General features: G+C 45.7%; 1 protein-coding gene and 1 long non-coding RNA gene across 3 annotated transcripts in view; one reads left to right on the top strand and one right to left on the bottom strand.

The window, feature by feature from the left end:
* Nucleotides 1-3,947, bottom strand: part of LOC138148317 (uncharacterized) — a 9,412-nt gene extending 5,465 nt beyond the window's left edge. The window contains exon 1 of the long non-coding RNA XR_011165023.1: nt 861-3,947. This is a non-coding gene — a long non-coding RNA (uncharacterized lncRNA). The remainder of the gene's footprint in view (nt 1-860) is intronic.
* Nucleotides 1-12,265, top strand: part of TENM4 (teneurin transmembrane protein 4) — a 1,707,472-nt gene that overhangs the window by 468,096 nt on the left and 1,227,111 nt on the right. The window contains exon 1 of one of the 2 annotated variants that reach the window (XM_069070950.1): nt 7-668. The exons of the other annotated variant lie outside the window; for it this stretch is intronic. The gene's annotated coding sequence lies outside the window, so the exon portion shown is untranslated. Of the gene's footprint in view, nt 1-6; nt 669-12,265 lie in introns of those variants that run through there. 2 annotated transcript variants of the gene reach the window in all.

The raw sequence follows: 12,265 nt of genomic DNA, 5'->3' as shown, positions 1-12,265 counted from the left end.
GAGAGAGAGAGAGAGAGAGAGAGAGAGAGAACGAGCGAGCTAGCTAGCTGCTGGTAGTGTTCCGCTCAGACATGGGAGATTAAAACCATCACCTGGGCTCCCGGCTAACTCCCCCTCTGCCGCCTCAGTGGTGCAGACCCGTTTAGAATGCATGTGCCTTTCTCTTTCCAAAGCATTGTAGGATTGGCTCCCGCCTTCCATTCATGTAACCTGCGTGTGTGTGTATGTGTGTGTGTGTGTGTGTGTGTTGCTAGCTCGCCCTCTCTGTATATGTGTGTAAGAGAGAGACGGGGGGAGGGAGGGGAAGAAGAGAAGGGAAGCTATTAAAAAAAAAATATACCCCAACCCCAAGCCTCAGGATTGCAGCTGTTTAATGTGGGCCAGCAGTCCTACCAGGAACACTTCGCCTGGAGAAACCTGGACCGGCCTTTCGGGTGTGTGTCTGCAAGAGACAGGGGTTTTCTTCTATTTCCTCGCGCCCCTCTTGTTATTGTGGAGCCTGCCTGAGAGGATGAGAGCCCGGACCTCCCTGTAGTTGCCCAGTTTGGGATCGTGGAGAGAAGAAGCCAGTACGTCTCGGAGAAGAGTGGCTTTATTTATATAGAAGAAAAACGCACAATTTAATTTTTCCTTCCCTTGCCTTTTGCCCCAGGGAGCCTGCAGACACGGTAAGCTGGCCGGGCTACGGTATATGCAGAAAAGTGGCTTTTGTATCCTCGCGACTCCGCTCGGTCTCCCTACCAAGCTCTCCCTTCCCCTGCGCTCCGAAATCGGGGACGGAGCCGGCGGGTACCAGGCTCTCGGGCAGATCTTGAATATGGATCTGCCCACAGCCACCCCCCTCCATCCCCTCCCCACACCTTTTTATGCAGCAAGGCACTTAAGGAGAAGCTAGCCTTCCTCGCTGGCGCCTGCAATCAGAGGCTCTCGGGCGGCGGGGTTGCTGCTGCCGCCGCTGCTGCTTGGCGGCGGCTGCTTCCCTAGCCGGCTGTGGAGGGCTCTTTCCAGAGCGAACGAGCCAGCCAGCTAGTCTACCCCTAGCCGCAGCTCCGGCTCCTTGCACACAGTTGGGCAGTGTTCGGAATCGGTTTGGGGCTCGCGGCGGAGGTGGCATACCTAGATGGTGGTGCACGGGGGATGAATACACGAGGCGATCACATAAGCCTGGCGTCCGGTGAAGCCGGGCAGCTTTTGGGGAAGAGTCAAGGCAGAGGGTGGGGGCTGGGGAGAGCAAGCTATGCGCACGGTTCCGATCCCTTTTAGGGGCTCCCCAGGGGAGTGGAGGGCGGCTGAGGGGGGGAAAAGGAGATGGCATGTAAAGGAGTCCGGCCGGGTTCGCTTCCCATGGAGCTCCGAGCCTCCTCCCGAAGCCCTGTGCGGGGTCCGCGGCACATTCCTGCCCGCCTGGCCGCCGCCTGGGGACATAGCTCTCTCTCCCTCCCTGCCTCGGGAGAGAGAGGGTGAGCTGCGGGTGGAGACGCAGCAGGGAGAAAGGCGAGAAATAGCAGTCAGATCAATGGTTACAAGCCTTCCTTCTTGCGATTTCTGTGTGATCATGGAACAGCTTTGGAGGGCGAAGGTGGGGAAGGGAAAAGAAGAAGCCGGGTGTGGGGGTGGGAGTCCCCAGTTGCGTTCTCCTTCCGAACGAAACCCTACAGCTCTCGGCCCCATCCTCTCTCTTAACTCTGGCACCTAGCCTGTTTACATTGGGATGTCTGTTGAAATCAAGGTTGAATTCTCGGACTTTTTCTGTGGGGTCTCTGTTGAGATCTAACCCCCCCCCCCCAACTTCAGCTTTAGAAAATGTGCTCTGATTTGAAATGTGAGAATCCTGCCTCAGTTATTTTCTTGCCGCTTCAAAAATGCAGACTATATAAATTGGGAAACAGCGACTTCAGAGTGCACTTGGCTAAGCCTGGAATGTTGGTTCTGGAGATGTACTCAGGGAGAAATCTGGAAGCACTTGGATGCGAATTCACGAAATTCAACTAGTGAGTGGTCCATTATGTGGTGGGCTTATCTCCTTCCCCTCCGAGCCCCGAGTGCTGCCTTTACTCCACCCCCCTCTCCTCCTCCCCTTTGGGTGATGTTAGAAAGTACTGGAAATTGAACTGCGTTGATATCCAACTTTGAAAATTGGCTCCTCTCTTAGGGCAAGACTTTTAGATTTCTTAAATGGCTTCATGCTGACATAGGTATTACCACTCGATACTTGGATGGGTCTAAAACTATTTTCAGCAACCTCCTAAGTAAATAACTCCCAGTGTGGAAACCTTTATCAATATGCATTTATCCCTCAGTCCTATGTAAATCTGGGTGTTTATATGCCGCATGTTTGAACAAATGAAGACTTTGCCATATAGATATATAAAAAGGTAGAGGTGTAGGAAGTAGTGGGGAGGGTGTATGGGGAGTGCACACAACATGTGCTACACCCAAACTCCTGCTGAATAGATTCGAATTATGTAAGTCTCATCTCTGATCAACAGAAATATTCAACCCCCCATTTCAAATGGGACCCTGCGGGCTTTCTTTTCCCTCCTTGATATAACTCAGAGAAACACTCATAACCTTACCTTTTGTCACTTAATGAGATCTTCAATTAAGGAAGGAAGGTTGTGTCTCCATAGGACTGAAGTCCTGAGAATAGGAATTTGAAGCTGACACTGCCCATAGACAGTTTGCTATGAACTGGGCCTGGCAGAGCTTTTAGATCACTTTCTAAAGACTGGGGCAGGGAGGTATGTGAATTGTGCTTAGAGGGGGTAGAGGAGAAGGACAGTGTGTGTTTTGGGGAGAGGGCTATCAAAACTCCCTGTTTCAAAGGGATCACTGGAAATAGTGTTCTGGGAAAGTAGGGAGTTTGGGTTCTGCAATGGAGATAAAAGAAAAGGGAACCAGAGAAACCAGAGCATCCCACTCCCTCCCCAAATCCCATTACTTTCCTTCCCCACTTTTTCTTCAACTCAAATGCATTTCCCATGTTCTGAAATTATCTCTTAACACTTGGTCCCAAGCAGAGGTACCTACACTCCAAATACGCTGCTGAATTCATCCTTAATATTTCATTCTGATAAGTGGGTATGGTTTATATGCTCAAGTCTTCTCTCGGCACAGCCAGCCTCTACTCGGCAATCATAACTGATTTTCTTGACTAATTGGGGGCATGGTAGATGGGTGTATTACTTGACCACCCTTCTCCTCTTCTGTTGAACTAAAATTTCCTTCAACTTAAATTATTCCCCTGGTGCTTACTGATCCCATAGGCTTGGGTAGAAAAATCACAGAAGTGGAGTATTTTTGTTTTGCACCCCCCTCCCCCCCCTAGTAGAAGAATAAACCTCTCTATCCATATAGAATATTGCAAAACACTTAAGTCTGGGTAACAGTAATCCTGAACGTCCTGTTTCCCCCACTCCAGCCTGCATTAAATAGGTGCCATTGGTATTTTGGCAGGTTTGGACTGCCTGCAACTCCATCCCTCTCCCTGCCCCCCTTCTTAGATCCTAGATCCATCTTAGTCTATTACATAGTGTAGGATAAATCCTTGCTCCCTCCGCCTGTTCAGGGCCATTAGGATTTCCTGCTGCTGCCATGATCCTTAACAATGCAATTCCGAAGCCAGTACTTATGCATGAGAAATCACTAGGTGCTCTAAGGCCATTGACCTTGCTTTAAGGCTCTCCTAATAGGAGATCTTGGCTATTCCTTTGCTTCTACCCACCCACCCCACCGCCCAGCATCTCTGCTGCTGAGATACCAGGGGTGTCTGCTCAAAGTCTATTTATCTGCGCTGAGGAGATTGGATTTGCTAGAAAGGGGTAGGGAGGGAATTGGGCCTGGAGGGAGGGAGATGCGAGCATCTTAAGAGGGAAGCTGTGACTTCCATAGAGGGTGGGAATTCAACCAGCAACCTGTTTCTCTCAGGGCTCCGAGGGGCAGAAATGAGGGAGCCCCAGGGGAGGAGGCAAAAAGAGTGTTGGCATGTTAGCGGCTGAACCCCACTGAGCGTTCTCTCGTCCTCTCTCTCTCTCTCTCTCTCTCTCTCTCTCTCTCTCTCTCTCTCTCACTCTCTCTCCTTCACCCTGTCTTTTTCGTTTTTTCCCCTCCTGGGGGCAGCCCTATCTGTCTCACTATCTCGGCCTTCCTGGCTGTCTGGCTGCTTGTTGACTCCCGTCTCCCAGAGCCGCTCTATGTCTGAGTTCCCCTCTCTCTGTAAAGCCGTCTGCTTGGGATCCGCTGTTTGCTTGCTTGCTTTTTCACTACTCGGTCAGCAGTTGGCTTCCGTTTCGAGCTGGGGCTTGGGGGTGGTGGAAGACAGTGGGGGGAGGTGGGTGGAGCTTTGGGTTAAAAAGCCGGCAACCCGAAGGGAAGAAACAGAATCGAGATTGATCTAGGGCAGTGGTACTGCTCCCAGGACACTCCTCCCACCTTCCTGAGTCTGAGCTCTGCTCCACCTTCTGAGATTTAACCCCTGGTTGAACCAGACATCCACACCCTCCCCCCAAAAACTTTGTTTCCTAATATCCTCAAGCAACTTAGGGGAGACTATTATCGAAGATGGGAATGGGAACACGTTGCGTATTCAGTGTATCTATGCAGTTGTTTTTTCTTCTTGTGGGTGTAGGAAAAGGGGAAGAGGACAGAGGCAAGAAAAGTGTAATATTGCCTTCTTTCCTGATGCCTGGGATAGTTTCTTTCTTTTTCCTAGGAATAAAGGAAGAATTGAGAAAGAGCTGTCTTCCTCCCCCCCCCCCCCAAGGTGATGATGGAAAGGGAGTTAAAATATCTGGCTTGTATGTGGAGTTACCTGTTTGAGTTTATTCTCTGTTTCCCTGGGGTGAGAACAGAAAGAAAGGTGTAGAGGCTGTCCCTGAATTTTTTTAGGTAGGACAAAAATTAATGCCTTAATAAGTCCAGTTATTAATTGAGGGAAATATTCATCTTGAATATATACCTTGAAATGAGTGGGGGTCTCTGGATTTATATGTATCGAGGGGAGGGTGATCAGTGGCAAGAGGGCTTTTGCAGTTGTCTATGTTCACTCATAGCTGTACACTCTACCCCCTTTTTGTCATAGGGTGAGGGCAGAGATGAACAGAGAAACACAAAAGGACAAGGAATTTTACTTTAGAAGATCTAGGTTCAAATTCAGCTGTGACAGTTGACTGGACATAAACTTCCTATCTTGGTTTCTTGATTTTTTTTCTGTATGGTGGGAAAAATATTTGTACTACCTACCTGACAAGGTTAGTGGGAGGAAAGCATTTTGTCATCTATAAAGGCCTATTTAAATACTAATAATAGCCAATATTTATGTAGAGCTTTGCGGTCTGTACGGCTCTTTGCCTTCTATATTATCTTATTTGAGCTTCGTATAGTCCTATGAAATAGGTACTATTGTTTTCCTCATTTTTCCTTTGAGGAAACAATCTAAAAGAAGTTAAATGACATGCCTGAGGTCATGAAGTTAGGCAAAATTTGAACTCAAGACTTCCTAAAAGTCCAATTCTAGCTCTGTCCACCAGGCTACCTAGCTCTCCTGCTGTAAGACATATTTCCATATTCTAAGGACTTGTGATTTCAACAGTATGGTTGTCCCCTTCCCTTTTCAAGTGGGATTCAGATTACTTTTCCCTGAATATCTTAGTAGATATTCCTCCCAAGTTGCTGCAGCTGCCAAACTCATCCCTTGGGGGCCAAATTTCTAATGAGCCTCTTGGCACTTAGGCAGGTCCTCAGAGGACATGAAGAGGGTATTCTAGGCCTAAACCCCTAAAGGGAAGGCTGCCTTTCCAAGATGGTAGAATCTATCAAACTGGGCATACAGTAAATAAGTATGAATGTATATATATTTATATTTATAGTCATGTGCATATGTGTATGTGTGGACAGCTAGGTGGCCCAGTTGATAGAGTGTCAGGTCTGGAGTCAGGAAGACTCATCTTCTTGGACTCAAATATGGCCTCAGACACTCACTAGCGGTGTGACCTTGGTCAAGTCACTTTACCCTGTGTGCCTCAGTTTCCTCATCTACAAAATGAGTTGGAGAAGAAAATGGCAAACCACTCCATTATCTCTGCCAAGAAATCTCCAGATGGGGTCATGAAGAGTCAGACATGACTGAAAGGACTGGAAAACAAAATGTGTGTGTTTCTCTAGACCTATGATGGAGAGATAGGGTGATACAGCAGGAAGAACACCGGCAATGGAATCAGACTGTGGTATATTCATATCCTGCTGCTGATACTTTCTGCCCTTATTATTGTGGTCAAGTCACTTAGCCTCCAGAGGCTTTAAATTTCTTCATCTGTAAAATGAAGAACTTGGACCAGAAATCTTCTGAGGTTCCTTCCAGCTGTAGATCCTATGAGCTTATAACCCTAAGGTCATGCAGGTAGGGAATTCCCAGTGTGTAAAGTTCTTCCCTACACAAATCAGTCATCAAAAATTCAAGTGCTTTGGAGAGTTGCCTGAGGCATTAAAAAGTTAAGTGACTCCCTAGGATCCCACAGCTAGCATGTGTTAGAGGGAGGATTTGAGCTCGCATCTTTTTTGTTTTAATTTTCAAGACCAATGCTCTATCTCATATTGTACATAGAAACATTATAACTTTTTGTTGTTGAGTCATTTCTGTCATGTCTGACTTTGTGACCCCTTTTAGGATTTTCTTGGCAGAGATACTAGAGTAGTTTGCCATTTCCTTCTCCAGCTCATTTTACAGATGAGGAAACTGAGGAAACAGGATTAAGTGATTTGCCCAGTGTCTGAGGCTGGCTTTGAACTCAGGTCTTCCTGACTCCAGGCCAGGGGCTCTATCCACTTTGCCATTATAGTATTAGAAATAAACCGTTATCTTCATGGCCTTTTGCTAGACTTACCACTTCTAATACTTGTGGAGGGAGGGTAAGTTGTTAGGGATTGAAGTATTGTTTTGTTAGAGGCTTATAACCCAAGGCACGGTGTACTCTATTTTCGTGGTTCTCCATGATTATCAGAAGGGTTAGTGGCTCACTTGCAGCCTAGCAGAGCACAATATTTTCCTGAGGGTTACCAAGTCCCCTTCTCCCTAAGTCAAGGTATGATGTGAGACTATCACAGAAAGAAACCAGTGCCTTGCCCTGTAAGTCTGTTTACAAACAAAGCTGGAGTGGATGCTTAGAATTTCTGGAGAGGACTCTCCCTGCCCCTTTCTGAAGGGTCACTTCCACTTTGGTTAGAATTTCTGCTCTGCCTGTTTCTCTTTCCAGACAGTCACCTCCAGGCACTGGAGCATAGCCATCACCTTATGTAAGCTGAGGTCCAGAGCTGCAGTTACACATTTTACGGGTGAGATGACTGGGAATTTGAGGAGCAACTAGCAGCCCAGGCCACCACAACAAACAGACCAACACAGGCCTTCAGACTCCTGCCAGCCGTGAGAAAAAGAGAGCAGATGAAGAACAGCTTTTCCCAAAGATCTCTCTTCCTTTTAAAAACAGTGACCACTGTACCTGGTTGTTGCCATGCCTCCTCACAATCTCTTTAAGTGGGCAATGCAGTATTAGAATCAGAGAATTTAGATAGTCAATAGACCTTAGAAATAAACCATGCACCTGCCTATTTTAGGGAATGGTGGCCCAGAGAGAGGAAGAAGTCTGCCCAGGATCACATAATATAAACATTATCATTTTATGATTTATGTAACATATACAATATATTTATATAAGCATATTATTAATAAACTTAGGTGACAAAGCAAAGGCAGGAGCCCGGTCTCCTGAGGCTTAAGTCTCAGGAGGTGAACTTGAACACATCTTACCACCTTGGCCTCAGTTTCCCTCACTTTGAAATGAAAGGATTAGCTGAGGTGATCTCTGAGGTTCTGTGGGGCTCTACCCTTTCATTATCCAAAGCTAGAGGTGTATGAAATAGTTTTTGTTTATTTTTTGTTCTTCATATTTTGATAACTATTTCAATATTGTCAGTAAGCAAACAAAAATGTATTAAGCATTTAATTGTGCGCCAGTTACTGTCATAAGCGTCGGGAATCCAAATATAAGCAGAAAGATAGTTCCTATCCTCGAAGAGATTATATTCTAAAGGAGGTGGGGAGGTGGGGGGGGGAAGAAATCACATAAAAGGAAAAAGAAAAGGAGTGAGGGGAGAATGAAGGTTCCTGGGCAGGGCATCAGAGAAGAATTCTTGGAGGAGTGTTAGGAACACAGCATGGAGAAAATGAACACATGGGTGGCTTGAGCAACCTTCTTGAAATAGACATTCTGAAAGGAACTCACCATTCAGAGGGAGTGGCCTTAGGGGTAGCCAATATGTGCAGATGCATAAAGTCCAGGGGTAGGGGATCTTTCCAGGATACAAAGGTTTCTGGGGAATTAGAGAAAGCCTCAGAGGAGAATCTGGAGTGAAACCTGGAAAGGAATGAAGAATATATAACTAGCTTCCTTTGTAATCCTACAGATTTCATTTTTGCATTTAAAACTATTCTGAGATTGTCAAAAGGGTCCTTGACCCCAAAAGGTTGAGAGACCCTGTTCTAAGCTTCTTTTTCCTTTCTCATCCTACTGTACCTTGTCTTTATAGTTGGTTTCCTCTCCGACAGGTGCCTGCTTTGTTCACAAATATGCCTCCACCCTTGGCCAGCTCAGTAAACACCCTCTCCCTTCCGCCCCCCTCTCAGCCATAAATCTCAAAGTGAAACAATAGAACAATAGTTTGAAATCCCTGTCCTTGGGGACTTGGGTCCAAGAGCCTACAAGGTGTAAATCAATGTCAATTCAGATTTAAAGACTGAGTGTTACCTTCCCAGTTACATGGTCTATCAGTGGAGCTCATTGTAACTAAGAGCTCAAATACTCTGTCTCCACTGGGAACTGACAGATTGGCATATCTAGGCACTCTGACAGCCACACGTGCACCAGTGGCCAGGAAACTGAGACTCGTGGACCTCCAGCCAATAGGATTTCAGAAGGGAAGATTTCTAGGGTGATGTTTTAAACCTATGTATGTGCACAGATGTCTGTGTGTGTGTATAGATACACACATATGCACACATTTTTATATATTTTTGGGGGGGAGAGAAGGGAGGAGTTGGAGAGAGAAGAGAAGAAAGAGAGAGGAAGGGAAAGAGAGTGGGAGAGAGTTTATATTTAAAGAGATAAATAGATATTAGATATGTAACAGATGCATTTTTATATGAAAGACACCATTGATAATAGAGGTCAAGGTTTGGAATGAAGATGACCTGGATTCAAGGCCTATTTCTTACATACACATACTAGCTGTGTAACTCTAAACAACTGCAGTAACCTCAGTGTTTTAGGCAGCTCTCTAAGATTATACTTTATAGGGTGGCTAGGTGGCGCAGTGAATAGAGCACCTGCCTTGGAGTCAGGAGGACCTGAGTTCAAATCCAGCCTCAGACACTTAACACAAAAAACTAGCTATGTGACCTTGGGCAAGTTACTTAACCCCAATTGCCCTACCTTACCCCCTCCAAAAAAAAATTATAATTTACAGATGAGTTTCTGATCTTCATTAGTGGAAGGTGATACCAGACTGGAAGTTACCTAGCCTGATGAAGTCATAGGTCTAGACCCCCTTTCCCCCATAGTGTATACATACATACACACATAGATACATACTACATATACACACATATGTAGGATGTATGTATATAACACTTTAAGTTTTGCAGAGTGCTTTACAAATATTTTCTCATTTGATTCTCACAATGACCCAGAGAGGTCAGTGCTATTATTATGCCCTCTTTTTAAAGCTGAAGGAATTAAGGTTGAAGGAGATTAAGAAAAGTAATGTAATATGTACACATTCGTATCCATTGGTTTATTTTTCCACTGACATTCATTCTTTTCAAAGTAAAGCAAATTTTTCCCTTGACCTCTTTGCTCTAGCCCAGGAGCTTTTCTAGAGATCTTGACATGATTTGTGATCTTCTGCCCTGGTCAGACCCAATCTGAAATATCACATCTAGTTCTGGATACCACACCTGAAAAGGGCCATTGACAGGCTGGAAGTTGTAGAATGGTAGGTGAGCAGGTTTGTGAGTGAACCAAAAACTGTTCTCTCAGGACAGGTTGAAAGGATTGGAGATGTTTAATCTAGAGAAAATAGACTCAGGAAGGGGAGGGAAGGGAAAGGGAGGGGGGTCATGAGATCTATCTTCAAATATTTGGAGAGTTGCTATTTGGAAGAAGCATCAGCCTTGTTTAACCCCAGAGGAAAGAGCTAGTCGTAGGGCATGGAAGTAGCCAGGAGACAGACTGAAACTTGATATAAGGGAAATCAAATTAATGGAGAATATTAAAAGTGGAATAGGCTTCCCCAGGAGGTGGCAGGTTCCCTGCATCTGAAGGACCATGTGTTGGCACTTCAGGCCAGGGCTTGGGCTCTGCGATCCCTGAGAGCCCTCCCAGCTCCACAAGTCTGTGGCTCTGCTTGTAACCTTCATTTCTTCATTCAGTTACTCACTCATGCAACAAACGTTTATTAAGAACACACTATATGCAAATCACCGTGCCAGCTACTGGAGGAAATGAAAAGCAAAGACAGCATCTCTCCTGTTCTTCAGTGGGGGGAGAACATGGCCTGTGTACAAATAAACATAATACAAATAAGCCTAGCTCACATTTCAGAAGCACAGTAAGATGTCCAAAGCGCTTTCCTCATGACAATTGTGATGTCAGTAGTATGAGCAATTTCATTCCCATTTTATAGAGGAGAAAGATGAACCCCAGAGAGCTTGGATGATTGGCCCATGGTCACACAGCAGGATTGTTCTTGCTGTGTTTGTTCTTATTTTCCTTATTGTTGTTTTGTCTTTTTGGAGGGGGGAAAGGCAGGGCAATTGGTCTTAAGTGACTTGCCTGAGGTCATACAACTAGCTTTTGTTTTAAGTGTCTGAGGCCATATTTGAACTCAGGTCCTCCTGACTCCAGGGCCGGTGCTCTATGCACTGCGCCTGCCCTTCGTTTTCTTTTTTTTTTTTTAAGCAATTGGGGTTAAGTAACTTGCTCAAGGTTACATGGCCAGGTGTTTCTGGGTGGGTGCTAAGTGTCTGAGCCCGGGATTCGATCTCCAGGTCTTCTCAACACTGGAGCCGGTTCTCTTACTTGCTGTGCTACCTGGCCACCCTCTGTCCTTCGTTTTCAAAGAGGACCATGGCACTAGGGAAATGAAAGATCCATATGATCAGGGCTGAAAAGAATGAGCAACTCAGAAGACAAAGGGCTTGTTTCTACCTGTCGAGAATGGGGGGAGGCTTCACGGAGGAGATGGAATTTGAACTGTTCTTTGTGGGTTGATTACGTTATTGTCAGATAGAGGTGGTAAGGTCTGGTGGGGAGGGACATTCTGGACATAAAGACCCAACCATACAGGTCAGTTGCTGGATGACCCCAAAATATCAAAATCTTAGGCTTGCCATGCCTTGGGGTCATTAATTGCCACTAAGCTAACAGGGTCTCCTTTCCCCAAGCACCCTCTTAGAATCATCCTTTTCATTCCATCATGAGCCAGTGGAGGGAGACAGTGTGGTCTACAGAATGGTAGGAGAATAAGAGTTGAAGCTAAGGCCTTCTTTCAGGTCCCTTCCTAGTGCTATAAGTCCTATGTGACTGTGGGCTAGTCACCTAAGTTCTCCTTGCCTGACTATCTTCACCTGTAAAATGGAGGTGATAAGCCTTGCACTACCAACCTCACGAGATTGTTTGGTAAACATGAAATTATTCATTGGAATCCTTAAGAACTGCTTTCTATGGGGTCATAGATGGGCAGGACCTTGTAGAAAGTAGTGACAAGAAACTCCAAGACCTATCCATTACTTCAGTAACTTAATAAAGTTACTTAACTGTGTTTGGTCCCTATTTCTGTCTGTTCATTCCTCCTTCCTCCCTTCTGTCCTTGGCAGGTACACGTCCCAGGTTTCTCAGGAAATCTACTAGCTTGTACAGACATACCTCATGGCAAGAATTACTATGTCTGCTGTAGAGTTCACTCAATCATTAAACAGGTATTAAGTGCCTACTATGTGACAGGCACTGTGTTGGCACTAGAAATTCAGCTGGAAAGCTGTGGCTAAGGGTATTATTCCAGATTCCTGGATCCTCATTGTTGAGGTTTCATTTTAAAAATTGGAGAAACTAGACTCCTTGACCCATTATCCCATGGTCTAACTGACCCAGAGGGAGACTTTCTTTGCGCCTCTCTCTCTCTCTCTCTCTCTCTCTCTCTCTCTCTCTCTCTCTCT

This window comes from Petaurus breviceps, unplaced genomic scaffold (genome assembly GCF_028583685.1).
Source record: "Petaurus breviceps papuanus isolate PSGF00001 unplaced genomic scaffold, PetGlider_PUasm1.0 90823, whole genome shotgun sequence".
Taxonomy (NCBI): Eukaryota; Metazoa; Chordata; class Mammalia; order Diprotodontia; family Petauridae; genus Petaurus; species Petaurus breviceps.
Note: the sequence above shows the minus strand (reverse complement) of the source record. Positions and strands in the feature narration are given on the sequence as shown.